This window comes from Quercus robur, chromosome 9 (assembly GCF_932294415.1).
Source record: "Quercus robur chromosome 9, dhQueRobu3.1, whole genome shotgun sequence".
Taxonomy (NCBI): domain Eukaryota; kingdom Viridiplantae; phylum Streptophyta; class Magnoliopsida; order Fagales; family Fagaceae; genus Quercus; species Quercus robur.
The window spans coordinates 9,535,371-9,553,652 of record NC_065542.1 but is presented as its reverse complement, the minus strand read 5'-3'; the positions used below and the strand labels follow the sequence as shown (position 1 = coordinate 9,553,652).

At 36.0% G+C, this 18,282-nt stretch overlaps 1 long non-coding RNA gene across 1 annotated transcript; it reads left to right on the top strand.

Annotated features, from left to right (window-relative positions):
- Positions 1 to 4,910: 4,910 nt before the first annotated feature.
- On the top strand, positions 4,911 to 7,909 carry LOC126699497 (uncharacterized). Its single transcript, XR_007646802.1, has 3 exons — positions 4,911 to 5,446; positions 6,427 to 6,488; positions 7,698 to 7,909. It is a non-coding gene; the product is annotated as an uncharacterized LOC126699497 (long non-coding RNA).
- The last annotated feature ends 10,373 nt before the right edge of the window (positions 7,910 to 18,282 follow it).

The following is an 18,282-nucleotide window of genomic DNA, read 5'->3' as shown; positions in this document are numbered from 1 at the left end:
GGAAATTAATAACTTATGGCATCTATCCAAGTTTTAAACAGAACCTAAGTCCTGCATGGATCCTCGGACCACAGGCTTAGGGGAAATTAACAACTTATAGCATCTATCCAAGTTTTAAATAGAATCTAAGTCCTGCATGGCTCCTCGGACCACAAGCTTAGGGAAAATTAATAACTTATGGCATCTATCCAAGTTTTAAACAGAACCTAAGTCCTGCATGGCTCCTCGGACCACAGGCTTAGGGGAAATTAAGAACTTATGGTATCTATCCAAGTTTTAAAGAGAACCTAAGTCCTGCATGGATCCTCGGACCACAGGCTTAGGGGAAATTAACAACTTAGGGGAAACTAATAACTTAGAACTCTTGTGCAATTTCAAGGTACGTGCGTAGTTTAGTATAATTACAACTATCATCCTAAATTCGCCGCACGACATTCCTTTTTCTTATTCATTTATACTTGTTTATATTGTTGCAAACGTTAAATAAAGGAACAGTGTTAGTAAACATCAGAAGAGAAAAAAAAAAAAAAAGAACAACATTCTATATTAATAAGCCGAGGTCAATACAAAAAGAGGTCTTTACAGAAGAACAAAAAAAATAAGACAACTCTCGTTCCAAAAAAAAACGGGGTATAGGAATTAAAAACCTAGAAGCTAAGCCTCAGCAGGAGGATTTTCTTTCTGCTCTGGCTGAGGAGCAGGAACCTCGAAAATGGACTCCTTGGCAGGATCCTTGGCTTTATCAAGCAGAGGGATGGCATCAGGAATGGCCATGGCCTGCTCAGAAGCTTCAGGAGCACCTTCAGGAACTTCTCGAATCTCCTGCGGGAAGAATACCTTCTCGGGCAACCTTAGCGTCGAATTTGCAGGAATCCCTGCAGCATCAAGGGCATGAGCCCATAAGATGCTGCAATAATCCCTGCACACTTCCGGAATTTCCTCGGAGAGCCTGGCTTCAGTTTCTTCAGCCCCAAGCTGATAAGTAGCTTTCTTTTCAGCCTCCGTAGCCTCCCGAATCAGCTGAGCCTCTTCTTTAGCCCGCCGGACCTCCTCCTCAGCTTTTTGTAGCGCAGCCTTGAGATCCAGCACTGTTTGCTTTTTAGTGGCAAGGCCGGTCTCAATTACGAACAATTTTTGATGCTGGTCCTTGGCTTGGGTCTCAGCATTCTTTAGCCCTGCCAAGGCGCTCTTGCAGGCTTTCTCCGACTCTTTGAACTTCTCCGCAAGTTCAAGGTTCTCTTGCTTGAGGGACCCCGCGGTTTTCTCCATCTCTGTCCGAGATTGGGCCTCAGCTTCAGCTAAGCTGCAGTTGCTACGGCAGAACTCCTCAGCCACAAACACCTGCTGAGTGATCTTCCAACAAAACAAAATTGTCTCAGAATGCAACAATGTCTAATGATCTAACGAAAGGGTAGAAGAGTCACTTACCATTGCAAGGTCCCTCTTGAGGGATAAAAAGAGCTCGGGCTGAAAGAACCGCCTGTAGGCCTCCATATCCCGAGGGAGGAGTACTGGCTGCTCCAAAGCCTCAGCTATGTACCCTGCTCGCCCCCTGTTGTATTCTCGGACCGAGGCAGTGTAGGGGATAGCAACCCCATCTAGCTCCAACTTCGGGCTCCAAGTGCATGGTTGAACATGCACTTCAGCTCGGTTCTCCTCCTCTCGGCTTTCTACGGAGGAAGCCCTTTTATTCTTTTACCCCCGGGTGGTTTTTTGCTGCTTGCCCTGGCGGGGCACCACCTCACCTTTCTCAGGGATTTCAGCCGGCCTTTTCTTTTTTAGGTCCGAGTTAACCTTGAGGCCGAGGTCAGAAGGAACTTGAGGAGTGACTAGAGAAAGATCCTGGGTCTGCGACTGAGCAGGCACCTTTGAAGATTGACCTTTTCCTCTGGAGGACATCAATTCTCGTAAGGTTTTTCCTTTGCCGGCCATATTGTCTACCTCCTCGTCTGAAGAGTCGTCCGAGCAGGCTATAATAATTGGAGCGCCGACCACGGAGTTTCGATCCTGCTCTCCTTCAGGGTCTGAAAACTCAATCAAAGGGGCTTTATGAACCTCCTCTTCAAAATAGAACTCGTCTATCTTCTCCTCAAGAGAAAGACGAGATGATTCGGTCTTTCATTCAACTGGCGCAGCAACTTCAAGGTTGTTTGGTGGAGGCAATTGCACGGCTGGTGGAGGATTCCGAACGCCAAGTAACACGACTGGCTTGAGATCTTGTCGGGCCAAAAACTTGGGCTTGGAAACGTCAATCCTAGCCAACCGTGGACTACCAGCTCTTATCGCGTGGCTAATGGCTTGGAAAGAGCGGGTTAGTGGTCGGTAGCCCAAAACCAAATGAGCCGCGCGCAGCTGCCCGTCCTCGGTAACGTAGATTTCTGACCTTAGAAGATAGTTCAAAGCCTGAACGTTCACGTGGCTCAGCTTGGGAGCAACTAGAGCTCTATTTACAAAATAACCGAGAAGGAAATTAGAGTCAAGCTATAAAATTTTTTATGCTTAAAGCAAAAAAGAGAATGAACCCGAAGAGCTAAGCCCCCTCCCTAAGGGATTGGCCCTAAAGGCGCCGCACCTGGAATTCCTGCCCTAGTTGGACAATGAAAACCATCGCTCCACTCTCCTGAGGCAATGAGGAAATCATCCTTCATAGTCTTATTGGATATAGGGAGGCAGGAGATTAGCCTAACCACCTCGGACCGAGACTTAAGGTAATAACCTCCCTTCTCGACGTAGTGGCACTCGTACAGGTGAACCACATCTTGTCAGGTCAGGCCTAGACCCATCCGCTCGTTCAAGACATCTATGCAGCCTAATACCCTGAATATGTTTAGAGCGCACTGATGCGGTGTCAACCTATGGTAGAACAAGTAGTCCTGGGTAATCCTATACATGGGGAGTGTCATTCCTCCTTCTATGAAGGCAATCATAGGAATGATAACTTCACCCACGTCTCTATCTGTCAATACTCCTTCTGGGGGACAATACCGTAGAACCACCCCCTGCGGGATGTGGTATTTTGCCCTAAAGGCCTCCATGGTAGCCGGAGTATCTAGTAGGTCCTTGAATCTACCCATCTAAGTTGAACTGGAGGGACGGGAATAAAAACCGAGGAGAAAAGTGAAATCCGAGGAGAAATTCGAAGCAGCGAAACGAACGAAACTTATGAGTATCTTCACAAACGACCAATAAGATGCTTGAAAATCTCTTCTAGGAAGGACGCTTCGCAGAAACGGTTATGGAAATTTGAAGAACGGAAGTGTTCGTAGATCTCTGGGCGCTGGAGTTCTCTGGACTTTTGATATGCAGATAAAAAAGAAAAAAATGAGCCTCTCTAGCGCTTTATATAGCAAGAGGGAGAAAGAGAAAATCACTCCCGCTCAAGAATTCAAGGAAAAATGCTGGCTGTCAGATCTATGTCTCGCCGTTGGATAAAGGAGACATAAAGCTACCTGGAGTAAATGGTCGCGCCTCGTAAATTGTAGCGCGTCAAAAGTGACTGCCTACACGCGCGAACCAAGATCTCATTAATTCCATCCTTTGTAATGTCAAAACCCCGCTTTCCTCCTCAGAAGGAGATCAAAAACCGAAGTTTTGAGGGGCTATTGTGGGGACCGGCCCAGAATAATAGGTTGGTTGGGCCCTGGGCCCATCCAAGGACCAGTCCGTCCGAGGAGACATCGTGGCCCAGAATCCTTATTTAGGCCCACTGGGGCAAAGAGAACATGTCCAAGGAGTAATTCCTCCTCGGACATTCCATAATCTGGGTCAAAGGTGCGTCCCAGCTACTGTAGTCCTCCCTCCGAGTACGTAAAAAGAAAGGAAACCCAAAATATCTCAGCCAAGGCTGCCTCCACCACATTAAATGCACCACAACTACTCTCCTGGCCGCATTAATGAAGAGAAGACCCTGAACAGTGCTACTTTGGCCACTGCAACTCACAAAGAACTGATAAGGGTGTCTGATGAGACAGATGCTCAAGTAGGGGTTTGGATGATCAACAAGTGTAAAACCCAGATGATAGGAGAGGGCCTATATAATATGTAAAAGTCCCCCAAGAGAGGGGGACAAGAAACGGAGAAAAAGAGAGGAGGGAACACTGTAGAGAAATTTTATTTGCATGAATCTGTGCCCATTAATCAAGTTTGAGACCTTATCATTTGAGAAGGATCTCTCTTCGCTGCTATCTCCTTTTGTTCTTGTTTTTGTATCCCCTGAGCCCATGCCACAAACTGTTTAAGCTAACTGAAACCAAGTTCTTTAGCCCATACTCTGCAAAAAAATCATTGTATGGGACTTTTTGGGCCAAGACTTGACAAACAAGGATCGGGCCAACTAAAATCGTGTCCCTACAATAACAATAACAAAAAAGATCCATGACAAAATGCATGCAGACTTCCACATTCTCTGCTTCTCTTCAGTAAACATGGCTTTTTCCTTAGCTTTTGCACAGACAGCTCGAGCCTTTCTGTAACACCCCGACCCAATTTTTATAATTAAACTATGTGTTTAAGTGGTTAAGTATTATTAATATTTTAAGCCACTTACTTACAAAAATTAATATAAGAGTATTTAATAAACATATTATTTTATAATGTCATTGAATAAGAATTTTAAAGATTATAAATAATTGAAATGACTATTTGTATTATAAATATATACTTAGCATGTACAAAACTATATTAGGTGGTTAAGTTATGAGATATATATATATATATATATGTATGTATGTATGTATGTATGTATATGCAAAGTGATATTATTTTTGTAGAAAAGTAAGTGTGAATGCAAGAAATTATTTTGATAGAAAAGTGAGTGTGAATGCAAGAAAGTTGAAAAGATGAGTTATCCTCCCTTTCCTTAGCAATATACGTATGTCACCCAAGATAGTTCACCCAAGATATTTTTGCTGGACTTCTTGGCTGCACCAGAAATTTCCCTTGGTCATTTTTGCTTTACTTCTTTGTTCTTATTGGTTGCACCTTTATCTCTTCTTTGACTTTCTCAAAGAAAGAAGACTCAAGAAACTCTTTTGCTCCCATTTCCCACGGATCCATGCAAATCAGAAATTTGGACCTCACTTCACACTCTTTTCTCTTAAGGAAAGTGCTAGGAAGCTCCCTTGAGTCTTCCTCTCAAGTCCACCGGTTCACACACCAAAAGAAAGACAAAACTCCACCCAAAAGAATCAGAAATTTGGACCTCACTTTACACTCTTTTCTCTTAAGGAAAGTGCTAGGAAGCTCCCTTGAGTCTTCCTCTCAAGTCCACCGGTTCACACACCAAAAGAAAGACAAAACTCCACCCAAAAGTCTTCCCCTTATCTCATTTTCTTGGCTGCACCAGACAGAAAGTCCAGCAGCAAGAAGGAAGCTTCTTTCAACTCTCTCAAGCTCTCTACCTCTCATACCTTCTGGTCCAGCCACTAGGAAAGGAAAATCATTTCATGTAAGTCTACATATATATATATATATATGCTGTTTTAAGAAACTTTGAAGTTGTGTTGGTGATTTGTTGAAGGTAGGTTAGGGTTTTTACTAATTAATGATTTTATAGGAGTTAGGAAGTAAGAAAAAGTTAGGATGAGTATTTTGATGCTGCTGCTGGGATTTTTGGTTGTGTTTATTTTTCTCTAAATGGTTAAATGACTGTATGTAAGTGTTTTATAACATGTCTTATGAGTGTATAAAAATCCCCATATGAAAAAACCATCGTTTGATAATTGTTTGTGGATTTACGATAAAACGTTGCAAAGCTGTCACTGTGACAGATTTTGTGTTTATGCATGATAAATTATGTATTAAATTGCATATAGTGAATTTGGATGCTAATGATAATTCCTATGAAACCTAAGACACTTTTGGTTGTTATTGAATTGGTCTCACAGCAGTTGCATTAATATAAAAATAATGGTTTAATTTTTAAGTTGCAAGAAATTCTGTCAAGGCAGATTTGAGTATGCTGTCTTGTGTGATTTTTAGTAAATCATGGGTTTATTCTTTGACTCCGAAATTTTTATGGTTTATAATGAACATACAGGGGAGTAGTTATATAAAATTTCATGACAATTGGATGTGTTTGGACAGCCCATTTGTATTTTACAAATGGGCCATATGCTGCTGGAATAGAACTGTAAACAGTAAGGGACATGCCTAACTTTGAGGATTTAATTCTAAAGTTAGGGTGAATGTTTTGAGCTATAATTTAATATGCTCATCCTTTGGTATGTTAGAATCATATATAAATTTTATGAATTGGTTTATCTATGATTATTACATCATGTTGTCTGATGAATGTATTTTGTATTTGTGGGAACCTCTTTGAGGTGGGATTAGGACTTCCTTGATTCTAAGAGATAGGCTTTAAGATGAATGTGAAGTTTATGATAAGGAATTATAGATAGTAATAAGCTTTGATATTTGGTTTAGGTGTTACCAGTATCCAAGTCTAAGCTCCTTCGACTTTAGGCTCTCAGTTCTTCTGCTTTCAGGTAAGGGATAAGTTATATGGGCATTTGGTAAGTCATGAGGTTATTTTAAAGTATATTACACATTAAAATGTTTTTGATTAGAGATATGGCATGTAATCATTATTCTGACAAAGATATGTTTGTGAGCTTTCGAAAAACTTATGTATATGATTTAAGCATATTGATGCTATTACTGATTCCACGAACATGATGTTTAAAGAAAAGAATGGAAATGCTATTATTATGAAATGTTATGCAAAATAAGAAATTTCAGTATGATGTAAAGTATGAAATGTTTTCGGGTTATGTCCTCTAGTGATCTGAACTCTGCTAGTAAGGGTTAATTACTAGCTTTCCATGGAAAAGGTTATATGATTGGCCATTAAGTGGGACTGGCTCTACTGTACCCGCCCCTTGTTGGTTACGACCAACTTGTGGGGGAAGCCAACCTACCCCCATGGTTGGAAGATATGTATTATGATGTAATCTTGGGAATACCTGGCATTGTGGGGAATGCTGGATGCCTAGCACCGTGATGCTAGAAGCCTTCCAAATAAGTACAGACTTATCAGATATGGACTAACCAATAAGTTATTTATGAACAGCTATGTTATGTTATTAATCGTGAGAGAATTATTTTGTTAAAATGCATTGTGAAAAGCAAAAGCTCTCATGGCAAGAAGAAGTTTCTGATGAAAAGAAAAGCTGTTCATCAAAGATAAAAGTTTCTAAAGTTCTGTTGTGCTATAAAGATAAAGTTTCTGATGAAAGTACAAGTTATGTTTAAAAGTTATCAGATACCTGTTCTGTATGAAATGTTAAGTTTTATGACTATGAGAGTTATAATATTTTTCGGGAAAATGTTTATAAAGAAATATTTTCTTATTGGGTCAAGATGTTTCTAGTTTAATACAAAGTTGCCGATTATTTGATTTAAGTTAAAATAATTATTTTGTAATGAGAATATATATATATGGCGACTTTGTAGGAAATGAAATAAGTTTAATCCGAAAGGTTTTGGTAATATTAAATCGATGAGAAAAAGGAGAACAATTATTTTCTATGAAAAGCATATAAGTTATTATTATGAATAGTATAAAATACATGAAAAGATGTTCTCCTATTCGAATATTCATAGAATGAAATGATCTGATTTACATGCATCCTTATTGAATTATCATATATCTTACCTTTACTGAGCTGTGTAGCTCACCCCTTCTACTCTTTCAGTTAGCAGGTTTTATTTTGGAGCAGAGGAAGCCTTAGCCGAGTTTTGGAAGGAGTTGGTTTTAGTTTTATATGTATAGATCCTAAATTTAGCAATATGATGTTTAGATTTGTAGCATTGTGTATTTTAGGATCTAATGAGAGTGTATATCTTAAAGTATCAAGAGATGTATTATGTGAAAGTGTGGAAATTAAATGATTGGTGGATTATGTTATTCTTTGGAGTACAATGTAGATGCTTTGAATGTCAAGTGAAAGGTTATATAATTTAAGTAAAGAAACAAGGATTGAAAAGAAAGAAGAAAGCTTTTGTAAAAGTTTTCAAAAAGTTAAGTTGATTCTTGTTAATATTAGGTTTAGGCTTGATATTAGCATGCCGGTCATGGTCACAAATCCGGGTATCGGGTTTGGGGCGTGACACTTTCTATACCTCTCCTTGGCTTTGGCTTCCTCTTCAAGAGCCTTTTCTGCCATTTGCCTAGCTTCTTCTGTCATTTCCAGAGCTGTCCTTTCCCTCTCATTGGCAAGTTAGAGAGTACTCTGAAGCCTAGACATCTTCTCTAGAGCCAAAGGTGCAATTTCATTCCCACGAGGACAGGTTGGGTTATCAACCCAAACAAAGAAATGACACTTAGGACCAACCTTATAACGGCTACAACCCAAGAACCTCCTCCCAAAATTGTACAAACTCAAACTTGTTCTCAAAACACAAATCTGCTCATTGCACATATGTCCACATGAACCCGAGAAATTACCACTTGATGAAGACATATCAACATAACACGATTCCTGGGAAGTACAAATTTGGACTTTCACACAGTAAGTTCGCACTTGAACAAAATCTGAAACCCTAAATCAAGAACAAACACAAATACGTGGGTGGGTCGTGATGAACAGCAGTCACACATACCTTGCCTAGCTTCGATGATGCAAAACAAGTGTTTTCTCCACCTCTAGACGCTCCAAACCACGAAGAAGAAGCTGATCTCACCTTAGGTCTCTCTCTCGAAAAGTTTTTGAGTTTTGGGTGTTTTGATTCGCGTTATGTTTTGTTTTGGGGTTAAAAGGTGTTTTTGTAACGGTAGAGACCGAGGTGGGTTACGAAGAGTGACGGAAACATACATTAGGTGGGTTAAGTGATACTTTTCAAACCACGAGTAGCCAAAGTGATTTTCACCCAAACCACAGGTGGGTTATGTGTAATTATCCCAATTTATTATTATCTTTTTTTTTTTTTTTTGAGAAAAAATTTATTATTATCTTTGTATAAAGATTGTTCTTGTTTTTGAAGATTCAAAATTACTAATTAATTACTATTTTTTTATAGATATTATTAACGTATCTCTTACAATTGATAATAATATTTAATCAACTTAACCTCCTTGTGCACAATCAATCTTATTCAACACACTCATAACAATTTTTTTGAAACAATTTAAGGCTTCAATTGGGATTATTGGCTCAATATTTTAGGGCCTTCTTGAAAAGGAAAAAGTGGAGGTGGGGGAGATTCGGAGAATGTAAAATATGTTACAATTTTTTGAGTGTTTTTTTTTACAAAGTATTTTGCTTTTAATGGAGAGTGATGGTTTTGGGACCATTTTCAAACTTTTGGGGGAGGGGGCCTTGGGCCTAGGGCTAAAGCAGGCCTTGTGTGTTCTAGTGCACTAGACAAAAGCCTCTACCCTTTTATGAAATGTTAAATTCAAATAATAATAATTAATGAAAATGAAAAACATGAAATGTGACATCTATTTATAAAAAATATCATGCCTTTTAAGTGGAGTTTGTGATGTGTTTTTATGTTAGAATCATATTCTCTCTCTTGTATGTGTATATTTGTTTCTTTGATATATATAAATTTGTGGACACCAAAATTATATTTAATTTTTTTAATGAAAATTTATATTTAATTAATATGAATGTGACATTTCAAAATATAATTGCGTTAGGTAAGTATATATAGAGATGCCTATTATACATCAAAGTAGGAGAATTAAATATTGGAATGACATGACACTTTGTAGTTTGTACACTATTTTGATTCACAAAATAAAATGTTAACCTTCGAAATTGAACCTGTGGTCCTGTACTGTACATTTCGGCAATAGAAAACTCAATACTGCCTAGTTTCTCAAACAGTCCGTTAAAATTCCCAATTGAATCTTATCTACTAATGACAAGTCAAACCTGATGACAAAATTTGCCAAGTCAAACTCCCATAATGGCTATTTTGCTGGTCCTAACTAGTGACGAAGGATAATAGACTAATAATGGGACAGAAATTGACTTAAGCATAAAAATGGGACATATGTGTCACTTTCCCGCAATATTAATATACAAAATCCACCGTCCTATAGAAATTATAGAATATAACGTGACTCTTTAAAAAAAAAAAAAAAGTATTTAAACATAGATAGATAGAATTCAACATAATGTGACTTGATGTGGGAAATATCATATATATATATATATATATATATATATATATATATACATAACCTAGATAATTTTTTATGACAATTGATAGAGACCAATAAATTTTTCTCGAGATCATGAATATTAGGATGAGCTTATTTGTTTCAGCTTAGTTTTTAGCTTTTTTTTGGTATTATTAATGAGTTTTATTGTACTTTTTGGTACTATTCATATGTCTCATTGTACTATTCAACTAACTTTTAACTCTTTTTTTTTTTTTTTTTTTTTTTTTTTACACTTTTAGCAATTTTTTTTCTTCAGTTTGAGCTAAATAAGCTGTTCCCAAACAGACCTCTCTCTCTCTAAAGAGTCTAAACCACTCATGCTTTGAAGGATATTTTGAGATTGTTGTTAAGGCTTTAGAGGATGGAAATATGTTCTCATCTTCTTTTGGCAATTAACTAAGAGACATTTTGTCTTTTGCTAGCTCTCTAGGGGGTTATTTTCTCTCTCATTTTATTACGTAAGGTAATGTTGTTGCTCATTCCTTACTTTAGAGAGTAAGACTTTCTTTTCCGCTTTTCAGTTTGGATGGAGTTCGTTCCACCTAACTTAAATAATGTTGTTGTTGCTGATTTATCAGCACCATAATAATACCATGAGGAACTTATTCTCAAAAAAAAAAAAAAAAAAAAGTTATATAAAAAGTAGTGCATACTATATATAAGTCAATATTATAATTTTCAGGATTAATATACTACTTGTAAAAAGAATAGATTACATTTTAAATTATTTTATGGGTGGCAAATTAAATCATATAATTTTGTTAAGTTTAAATTAAATCATGAACTTTTAAAAATTATATCAATTTAGACTATACTAGACTTTTTGGACCCCCAGAAAATTAAAAATAGTATTTCTGCTTGATTAGGCCGGGATCCACGCACCTTATGCTTTGATTTCTTTAGGCTCCGCATGCAATGACAAGCTCATTCTACCGTTATAGTAGCAGTGGTATGTGCTATGTATAGCTTTTCAACATAAAAAGGAAGAAAATTGAAGCCAGCACTTTTTGACAAAAGCGCACTGACGTGAAAAAAAAAAAATTTTGACAACTTTTTTTCTTCAGATCGTTTTGGAAAGTGCAATTTTTTTTTTTTTTTTTTTAAAATTTCCTTCTGTTTCAGAAAAATATGTGCAAACATTAGTAATAGTGATGAGCGATGATGAGAGATAATATAGACAATTACAAGAGATGTGAATATGTGAAACATTTATTTTTATTTTTTTTAGAAAAAAATTGGTAGAAGAGAGCTATCAGTATAACTTTCTTACCTAGCCGTAACCATAATAGTACTCTACCCACTCCCGTGCGAGTCTTATACTGACAATCTATGTAAATATGTGATACATTACATGCATACTTGGGCAATCTATTAATGTTACATTACAAGAATAACGAAACCCACATACTCTGAATCTGCATGGAATCTCTATTCGATGACATAAGGACTATATGTAGGGGAAAAATCCTAGTTCCCTCAATGTCTATGTGTGAATTAAAATATATAACTACCAAGCAATAGCAATATTATAGAAACAAAAAAATTCCAACAAGCACCACATAAACATAACCACACAAGAACACCAAATCTTACGTGAAAAACCCTCTAGTGTAGAGGGAAAAACCACGGGATAGCTCCAAAAAATATCTACTATGAAATAGAGATTACAACTATCAAGTTTATGCTAAACTTGAGTTCACAATAAATTAGATATGTAACAAATAAATTTCAAAAGGAGTAAATATAATCTCACTACAAAGTCAGTAGCAAAATCTTTTTCTGAATACTCCAACTCTCCATGGTTGTAGCATTCAAAAACTCCATAAAAACTCCACCAATTTATCTTCCTAATGTGTAACTTGAAAAAAAAAAAAAAAAAATCTCTTTTTCTTTTTCACTCTCCCACACTCTCAATGTGTTTCTCTCTATCCCTTCACAGAGATTACACCTCTTAAGCCGAAGCTCTCTCTATCTGTGTGTCTTGCCTCCATGGAACTCACCACAAATGGCCGAATATGGCTCTCCCTTTCAGCTCTTTGTTGAAGGCCGAATGGCCTTTGTTTGTTTCTTTTCTTTTTCTTCCTTCAGCGTGTTAGACACGCCTGCTCAGCTTTGCATCACTTCTCAGTATGAGAAGTCAGACCTTCCCACGCATGCTCAGCTTTGCATTAAACCAAAAAACCAACTTTGTGGGGCTTGAGACGACAAGCTCATAAATGAGCTTTGACAAGAGTGGCAAGCAAGTGGGCTGGACCACACGATGCTTGCACCCAACACTATATACGGAGATGAGCTTTTGGGAAATGGCTTTGCTTCGGAGTCTAGGAAAATTTGTTTTGCTTGTAATTGTAAATTAAGGGCATGTTTGGGTAAGGAATTTTCGTCACTCAATTTCCATCACTCATCACTCATAACTCATAACTCATAACTCATCACTCATCACTCATCACTCATTTTTTCACACTCATTTGGCAACATCACTTTTATTTTCATCACTCAATTTTTTCACACTATCATGGGTCCCACACCTGTCAGCCAGTACAGTAGTTTTTTTTTTTTTTTTTTTTTTTTTTTTTATTAATACCCAACTCACCTAACCTAAAAAAAAAAAAAAAAAAAAAAAAAAAAAAAACCGAACAGCCAACCCAGGAAAAGAAAAAGAAAAATAAAAAAAAAGGACAACGCCAACCCAGAAAAGAAAAAAAAAAAAAAAAAAAAGAACAATGCCAACCCAGAAAAAAAAAAAAAAAAAAAAAAAAAAAAAAAAAAAAAAAAAAAAAAAAAAAAAAAACTGAACGGCCAACCCAGGAAAAGAAAAAGAAAAGAAAGAAAAAAAAAAAAAAAAAACAGCCAACGCCAACCTAGAAAAAAAAAAAAAAAAAAAAAAAAGTCAAAAGGTGGTCAAAAGTTGCGGCTGTGGGTCCCTCATGTGTGTTTATTTACGGAAATGCCATTGAGTTATGAGTTATGGAAACTGAAAACAGCCTTTTGTTGTTTTCAGTTTCCATAACTCATAACTCAAAAATCAGAGAATTGAGTGATGGAAACAGAGTTATGGAAACAGAGTTATCGTTTGGCCAAACAACCTTTTTACTATGGGTCCCACCATTTTTGAGTTATGAGTTATGGAAACAAACAAAAAATTATTCATTATGGTTTTTTCCTTGGATTGTTTTTGGATTTTCTATTTTGTTACCATATTTCTGTCTAAAACCTAATATATATTGTAAAATTGATTGTAAATTTTGGCGTGTACGTCAACTGTTTGTGTTTTAGATACTTCCTCCTATTTATGAAAAATATGCGAAAATGACGTTAGCACAAACAAATATCATAAACAATTTAAGAGAGATATGATGTATTATGCATATGTGTGCAATCAATCTTACAAAACTAACAAAAGAAAAAAAAATGTATGGACTAATAACAAATCACATACTCTAAGTCTCTAACATTTGCATAAAATCTTTGATTGTAAGGTGTTAGAGATATATTAACCCAATGTAATAAGCTCAAGTCCAATCCTACTTTGTATGCAAAAATGATGTTAGCACAAACAAATATCATAGACAATTTAAGAGAGATATGATGTATCATGCATATATGTGCAATCAATCTTACAATACTAACAAAAGAAAAAAAAATGTATGGTCCAATAATAAATCACATACTCCAAGTCTCTAACATTTCATAAAATCTCTGTGATGAGGTGTTAAAGATATATTAGCCCAATGTATAATAAGCCCAAGCCCAAGCTCAAGCCCAAGCCCAACTCTATTTTGTGTGCAAGCTAAGTCTTTTACTTATACTAAAAGTTTATTAGTTTAGTCCATTAGTTTAGGGCTTAGTCTATTATATATACCCATGTTATCGTTAATTGTAACATATGATTTGTACTACACTCTCATATAATAAAGATGTAGCCATTAGGAGTTTTTTCCATGGATGAGGCTGTCAGAACCTCATAATCCTTGTGTTTGTGTGCAATACATGTCAGACTGAATTACATAACCCTTGTGTTGTTGTGTTTATGTGCAATATATCTCTAACAAGCTAGAGCATAGAGGTGTCCAAAGACCAGCGTGTTTGATTATATATGTATAAGAACTCTCGATTCTATAGAGATGTAGCACTAGACTTTGGGTTGAAAGATCTGCAAATGGTGGTCCAGTCCATTAGCTTGGGAAATGGGTTTTATGCTTATGCATCAATGGAATTTTGTTTTCATCAAGTAATTAAAGCTTTGTTTTTGTCTAAAAGAAAAAGAAAAGGAAAAACAGCAACGAACAACACAAGGTCGGCCTTTTCTTGAGACCAGTTAGATCTCCAAAAATCCAAGCTTCCCTACAATAAGCAGGTCCATTTACCTGAAGTATATTGCTCTCTTAAAAGTTAAAACCTAAATTATCTCCCATTTCTCTATCTCGACATGTATCTCCTTCTGTAACGTTTGTAATTTACAATAATCACCAATATGTATGGAACTATATAAGACTAATCAGTGTCAAAATTAATTTGATTTGAGGGTATACTACAGATTTATATATAAAGGGTCCGGTTAATGTGTGCCCTAAGAACACACATTAAGCTATCCACTTTTGGAAACATTTTCTCGGGAATTGAAAAAGTTATCAATACTTTTTCAATTCCCGAGAAAATTTTTTCAAAAAATGAAAATTATTCTGTGCCCTTAGAGCATTCATAACAGCGGTGCTAAAAAGCTATTTTTAGCACCACAAACTACAATTATTGAGCTGCAGCAGTGGAGCAATATTTAAAAATTTTAGCTGTTGAGCTACAGTGCACATCCATCTATAGATGTGCATTGTAGCTCAAAGCTAAACCCAAATAATATTTTTTATTCTCCTTTTACATTAAAATATTGTTTTAATTCACCCGACTCGTCTTTCTTCATTGAGCTTCAAACACGGAGACACCTCTCTCTTCTCATTCTCCGCTTCTCTAGCTTCTCTCTCTCGTGCCTCTCTAAGTAACTCGCTTCGTGCCACTGGATGGATCGTGGCACTGGGTAGATCGCTGCCGTGCCGCTAGGTAGATCGCCGCCCTGCCTCCCCTCTTTGGGTGGATCGTGGTTGTGGGTTGCTAGATTTTGTGGTGGGTTCGGGTGTGGATGAGTTTGTAGTTGGCTTTTGTGATGGGTTTGGGTGTGCTGATTGGTGAAGAACATGGGTTTTGTGGGTTTGTGGTGGTGGATCATGGCTGGTGGTAGATCGATGGTGGGTTTTGCCATGGATTGGTTGTGAGTTGGTGGTTGGGTTGGCTTGAGTGGTGGTGATGGTGGTGGTGCCGTGAGGGGCTGTGGGTTGAAGAGAGGGAAGAGAGGGAGAAGACAGAGATAAAGATGAATAGTGACAAAAAAAATAATAAATAGGTGTTTGTGGGTATATATTATTTTATTATAATGTTTATGTTATTTTATTGTGTTGAAAGTTAAAATAAATCCACTGCTGCAGCATGTGTGTAGGTAAAATAGATAAAATTACTTTTTGTAGTGCTAAATAGCTAAAATTATTGCTCCACTGCTGTGGATGCTCTTAGGACACACATTAGCAAAATCCAAATATAAATCATATATTCTACCCTAGGCTTCAAAACTTGAACCATACCAGTTAGTAAGTGTGTTTGAACTATCAATGGGCCAATTTTTTTCTCAAAAACTACCATTTTAGCCATTTTTGACAAAAACCAGCTTGGAATTGGACCATGATTGACAAATCACAAATGCATAGTTTATTTTCATAAGCGTAGCTAATAGAAAAGCCAGTGTGCTGATTTGGGCTTTTTTTTTTTTTTTTTTTTTTTTTTTTTTTTTTTTTTTTTTTTTTTGGTTTTTGACAGACTTTAATAGGTCAAATTTTCATTGTGTTTGTTATCGATGGGAAGGGTTCTTATTTTCTTCCTTAATTATTAAGATGTCTATGTACATGTTGACTAAGTTAAGGGATCATAATCTTGCTTATAATACAATTACTCAGGGAAGGAGTCAAAAATTTTTATTTGAGGGATCAAATTTTTGTACTAATATATTAGTCAAAACAAATTATGACACGTGTAAAAACACTTACACATATATAAACTTAATATTTTAATATTAGAGTAGGTTATAATTTATAAATATATTGTATACAAAATTATTAACTTTGACATGTATATTAATTTAAGAAAGAAATTTTTAGGAAAATTTATCATATTTTAAACTCCAATGAGTATATAAAAGTTGTCTAATTTGATATTAGAAATGTAAAAAAAAAAAAATGAAATTGAGAAAACAGAAACTACCTTGTATCTATAAGACTATAATTGTTCGACCAATTAATAAATTCTACCCTTTTAAAGTGTATCATTGGACTAACTCAAATATTTGGGATCCAACTCTTATTTTAATAGCTAAATCTTTTTAAGTTTTTAATAATTATACATAAAATAAAAGAAAATTTTAAAATTTTGTTGCCCCAAGCTACAACCCTAGGTTTGGTAAAAGGATTAAGCACCGTATATACCCGACATTGATATTAAATTATTAATTGTAATACACATATTCTAATGGTACAGATGTTGCGAATTTACGTTGTCCAAAACATGTTAATTTGAATTCTTCCTTCTATTTATAATAAACAAAGAATAGATCGTCAAAAAAAAAAAAAAAAAAAGTATAGACTGTATATAGTGAAACAACTTTTTCCAAGTTTGGAGCCATTATTCGGAATGAACGAGGTGAAGTTATGGCTGCCTTTTCAGGTAAGGGACCACCGGCGGCTTGCAGTGAGGAAGCTGAAATCCTTGCTTGTAGACGTGCAGTGGAGTTTGCGTTCGAGTGTGGCTTTAGGGAGATGGTGGTTGAAGGAGACAACCAATCGGTCATGACAGCGTTGGAGAAAAAGAGGGGTCTGTCTTCACAGGTTGGCCATATTCTGCAAGATGTGCTTTGCCTGCTTAATGAGTTTCGTTGGTCACAAGTCAACTTCGCTAAAAGGAGTGCTAACACAGTTGCCCACTTATTAGCTAGGCATGCAAAAGGTGGGTCACATGATGTAATCTGGTTGGAGGATTCCCCTCCACCTGTAGTGCAAGCCTTGTATCAGGACTCTATTTCTATTTAATGAATTACTAGTCGCTAACCCGTGCGATGCACGGGAAAACTATTAAAAAATAATAAAGCATGCATATATTAAAAGACAATTTAAGTTCATGTGTGCTTGCAAGGGATACATACCTAAATAGTTCTTGCGGTAGAAATAAAAGTCTTATCTTTGAGATAAAGAACTGATATAAACAAACTAACCTTACATAAAACAAATTAAAAAAAATTAAAAAAAAATAATAATAAAAAACATAAAACTAATGTCACGGGAAATTCAGCCATATAGTAGTAATATATAAATCTCTTAAAACCTAAACCTAAACCTAAACGTAAGGACTAAATATTTATGCGCCTTCTCTTGCTTTCCTGATGTATTTGGTTAAAAACATAAAACTGATGTCACGGGAAATTTAGCCACATAGTAGTAATATATAAATCTCTTAAAACCTAAACCTAAACCTAAACGTAAGGACTAAATATATAAACAAACTAACCTTACAAAAGCTGAACTTTATAAGCTAAAATCTATACCGTGAGTTGTAGATCTTGAATGCTATACCGTACGTTTAGGGCTTCTTACATCTGGAGAGAGAGAGAGTTTGCAGAAACCAAAGAAAATCTCTCTATAGCTTAAGAAACACAATATAATAAAATCAAAGAGATAAAATTTTCAGAGGGCAAAATATTATAGATAATTTAAAAGAATTTTGGTTTAATTCTTGAACACCGCAACTCCATAAAATTCATACTAATAATAATATTTTATGATAGCGCAGTTAGAATTTTGGTTTAATTCTTGAACATTGAATTGGAAATTGATTATATGAGTATTCAATGGTGAACAAAGTACTATGTATTAATTAATATATAAACAAAACTAACCTTACAAAAGCTGAACTTTATAAGCTAAAATCTATACCGTGCATTGTAGATCTTGAATGTTTTAAGGCTTTCTACATCTGAAGAGAGAGAGAGAGTTTGCAGAAACCGTGGCTTTATATTT